This window comes from Siphateles boraxobius, unplaced genomic scaffold, assembly GCF_051911475.1.
Source record: "Siphateles boraxobius isolate OS27281-9 unplaced genomic scaffold, OSU_SipBor_1 7, whole genome shotgun sequence".
NCBI lineage: Eukaryota > Metazoa > Chordata > Actinopteri > Cypriniformes > Leuciscidae > Siphateles > Siphateles boraxobius.
In genome coordinates this window covers 32473910-32478517 of record NW_027509197.1, presented here as the reverse complement: position 1 = coordinate 32478517, position 4608 = coordinate 32473910, and the positions used below count along the sequence as shown (strand labels likewise).

The following is a 4608-nucleotide window of genomic DNA, read 5'->3' as shown; positions in this document are numbered from 1 at the left end:
AGTCCTTACAGGGTGTTTATTTTAAAATGTACAGCGATTTTTTTTTACATTTATTTTTTATTTACGGTGCGGCTTGGACGCGGCGTCCGTTGAAAATAGACTGACCCCTAAAATCCACTGGATCCGTCTACGGCGCGGAATGTGTCCCTAGCTCGGCGTCAAAGTCCACTGGAAGCGTCTCAGACGCGTTTCAGCAGCGGAGCATTGGTCTCCACAGGGTGTTTTATTTTGAAAATCGACCGGATCCTCTATGCCGTTCTGTGTCTGACTTCCTGCCCGGTACGATGTACTCTGTGCAAGCAGCGAAAATAGACCTGCTACCTATTCTCTGCGGAGCGGAGAGACGCTTCTGGGACGCTTCTGAGACGCACTGCGTCCGCAGCTGGTGGACTTAAGAGCATTGACTATAATGGCCGCGATTAGCTCCGGCATCCGCAACGCTGACGTTCCGCGCCGTAGACGGATCCAGTGGATTTTAGGGGTTAAGCACCTATCTTTAGTAAAGTCAAAGTCCTTTTAGGCAAGTCATGCCACTCGGCCGCCATCTTGGCAACGCCTCCGGGCAGCTATTTCGGACTAACAAGACCAGGCTCCTATCTAAATGAATGGGCAGAGAGTCAGAACTGCACATTCACTGGTCACCGGGACATAAAAACTGCATGTATAGAAACAGCAGTAAAATATGATAAAAATCGCTGAAAAAGTTTGATGACTTTGCCCCAAAATAAGGTTTAAAACGCCTTTTTCCCCACAGGTTATACTTTACTACGCATGCGCAAGGGTTCTCTCCCTCTCTGACGTGCGCGCGCTGCACGCTTTGAAGCACAATATGTGTGAGCTCTCGCTCGCTCGCTCGCTCTAGATTCTGGGAGATTTGAACTAATTTGCGGGCATCAGGGAGCCACTATAAATATGCGGTAGACACTTGGGATGTCTGATATTTACACAACGCACACATACACTGCATATCAAATCTGCCGCCTTTTCAAACAGTAACGTATATTCCACTGTCGCAAACCTCAACTGTGCGCATGCGTCAGTGGAACCAGACGATAGGCTTAAATGTTTCCCGGCTTGACTGTTAAAGGCAGACGATTGGCTTTCCAGTGGGAGGGGCGGGACATGTTCATACAACCGCCATCTTTGGCGTTACGGGTTTTCCCTATATAGTTGTATTGAGGATTGAGTAAGTGGCATGTCTCTATAAATAGTCTCTGGTAAAGTGTTGCAGAGAGCCGCTTCTGGGATGCTTCTGAAACGCCGCGTCACGGTTGGTGTAAACACAAGCATTGACTAGAGTGGGCGCGATGAGCTCCGGTAGCCGTGTCGCATCCGTAGCACGCCGCAGACTAGTGTTAACTAGTTTAACTTAACACTAAATAATTCCTTTTTATATGGGGCACGAGACAAACTGAGAAACGCCCCCCCCAAGTCGTTTGTCCTGGCGCCGGGACTGGCCCCGCCTGACAAGCTTTCGTGCCTGGCACGTCTATTTCAGTGTGTATGTACCGGTGTCAGACATTCCCAATGAGATAATTAGTAATTTTTGCCGAACGTGAAATATCTCAGAGAGCAAGACAAAAGGGACTGCAGTAAGTTATGCATTCGAGGGATATATCCACGACATAATATGCAGCCGATTAGAGAATAATTTAATAAAAAAGTAAGCTAAAGCCTATAGTCCCAGCGCAAGCAGCAGCCGTCTCATACGCTGACCATTCAAATGGGAAACACACAAATTGAGGAACAGCTATGTTCGTGCACAGCAGGGTAAGTGATATGTGAAAATAATCTAATAATTATAAATCAAACAGCTTATCCATAAATCTTGTGGAATAACACTAACACCGGGAGAGCCGCGGATTGGGTTAAAGTTACTCAGTCAGGGTTAGTAGGCCGTCGAATAACAAAATGCTGAAATATATTTTAAAGTATGTCAGTGAGCCTTAATCGTCTTATTTTACGTTAAAATATATGCATTATGAATAGGGCTGGGTATTGACACAAATTTCACAATTCGATTTCGATTCACAAGCTTGCAATTCGATTTCGATTCAATATTGATTATTTTGGATATCAGGTACAATACATGGCAAATTTTCTCAAGGAAAACAAATCTCTTAACCAATGCTGTAAACTATGGGAGTCAGTTGTATCATTTAAATTGTTTCATTAGCCTACTATAGCCTAATATTAAAGGTAAAGATTAACTGATTTGTATACAAACAATTACACTTTTATTTATTTTTCTAATAATAAAGTTATATATAATATAAATATTTAAATGGGGGCTGTCATAAAAACTTGCCAGATTTATTCAAAAATGCATTAAATATTGAAAAACATAAAATAATTATAAAATAACATAAAATGCATATGTAATATGGTGCATATATTTAGCAAAATGCTCCTCTCTAGAGTAAATTTTTCTAGCTGACTAACGAGTTCATGGTCACTGGATATGGTTTTTCTGAGGTAAATGTGACGTTACATGACATTGTTTACAAGCTGTTTCACTGACGTCTTTCCTCGGTTGAAACAATGATTGAGCGATTCCATGTGACAACAAGGATTTCGATAAGTTATACTCTATCTTTTAACACACTTTCAGATGCTCATTCATGTTTATTTCACGCTTTAACTGGTAATATTAAGGCGGAAGAGAAGATTATGTGTGCTCGGCGCTGCTGCTTCTCTTGAGCTGCGCCAGAGTGATCTCACGCCACAGCGGCAAAACGGTATTTATGTTTTTGAATTTCGTAAGAAAATGGACGTAATTTGAAATCTGAGACTTTGTTTCATATCAATAGTAACAAAGCACAAAGATTATTGCGTTTATTGGATGGGATGCGCGCTACAATGTTCCATTCATTCATCAACTGAAAACAGGATGACTAATCGATTCTTGGGATTTAAGAATCGATATCGGTTCGTAAAAATGAGAATCGATTAAAATCGAGAAATCGATATTTTTGACCCAGCCCTAATTATGAACAAAGAACCGTCATTATTTCCAAGCAATAGGTGTTTTTGTTAATCCTGTCGACATTTAGTTGTGAATTGGGTCTCCCACACTGCTTGATCCATGCTGTGGATGCCACCATGTTTGTGTCATTGCAATAGTAATCCTGCTCAATACGAGAGGAACAGCAGGTTCAGACATTTGGTGTGTGTGCTTGGCTGAGGAGCCACTGGTGTGAAGCGACCATCAGCGGGATTATGACTGAACTGAACGCCTCTAAGTCAGAATCCCGTCTAGAAGGAACGATACCGCAGCGCTGCGGGACTTTGATTGGCCTCGGATAGCTGGCCCTCGGGCCTGATTCTACCGTTAAAAACTGCCAGGTCCCTATCACCGCTCGGGTGCAGTAATGTTTAGGTTTACCATGTGGGGAATCCCTCACCTAACACAGCCCGGGCTTGTCTCTTCCTTAATTAGTGCATCAGAAGGCACAACTAGCTACCATCCAGCATTTTGGCAATGCAAAGTAATAAACTCATAGTAACAGTATATCACTTGCTTGCTGGTTGGCCGGCATCGGAAAATAACGTCTGTTTTGCCATCCAGGGAGCATTTTCCTTGGAATGTGATGTCAGGTGAAAAATATGAATTTCCAGCCTATTTGCCCACAAGGATCACTCCTTGGTGATAGACAGGGATCGACACTTCCTCATCAAACAGATCCAGGATAATCTACCTGTGTCGGCACGGAGAGAGCAACGACAACCTGGAGGGACAGCTGGGCCGTGACGCAGGCCTCCCGCCGTGAGACAGACAGGTACGTTTAACCGCAAACAGTACACGGTACCATTGAACCATTACAGTACACAGTAACTAAATTTTAAACATCATGATGGATAGGCCACATACTGTTCTCTCCCCTCTGTAGTTTTTGGTGGCTAAACCCGAGTGCAGTCCTACCAGGACCTGGTCCAATCAGTCCAATGGCTCTGAAGAATTTACTACACATTTCTTAGTGAGTGATGAGTTTTCCCCACCTAGAATCTTTGTTTTCTTTGTTTTGACACGTTCTGTATCAGTAATACTGTTTTGTATTTCTTTTACAGCCTTCATCTTAACTGAAGACAAGAAGAGTACACCCCCCCCCCCCCCCCATCCATGTTCCTCTGAATAAATTATTTTAAAAAGTGCAAGGGGAAAAGGTTTTTCAGTGGATGGAATTGTTGTAATGTGAAAGGTAAATTGAAAATTCTGTCAGTAATTACTCTCCCTCATGTTGTTCCAACCTCGTAAAACCTTCGTTCATCTTTGTAACACAAATTAAGATATTTTGATTAAATCTGAAAACTGGATCACTCCTCCATAGGCTTCTAAGGGATTGAAACTTGCCAGCCCGAAAAGTTATTAAAGACATCGTCAAAATAGTCCAAGTGACTACAGTGGCTCAATCTTAAGTTTATCAAACGACGAGAATACTTTTTGTGCGCAAAAACAAACAAAAATAACGACTTTATTTCAACTATTCATTTCCTTCTCTCTGGGCCTCGAGTCAGTTCACTAGTTTAACAGCGTAAGCTTCTGTTGTTGTACGTCACACGCATCACACACATGACCAGCGTCGGCCAATAGTGAGCCTACGTGTGACG

At 42.7% G+C, this 4608-nt stretch overlaps 1 long non-coding RNA gene across 1 annotated transcript; it reads left to right on the top strand.

Annotated features, from left to right (window-relative positions):
* The first annotated feature begins 3684 nt into the window (after window positions 1-3684).
* On the top strand, window positions 3685-4143 carry LOC143723501 (uncharacterized). Its single transcript, XR_013197132.1, has 3 exons — window positions 3685-3779; window positions 3891-3977; window positions 4069-4143. It is a non-coding gene; the product is annotated as an uncharacterized LOC143723501 (long non-coding RNA).
* The last annotated feature ends 465 nt before the right edge of the window (window positions 4144-4608 follow it).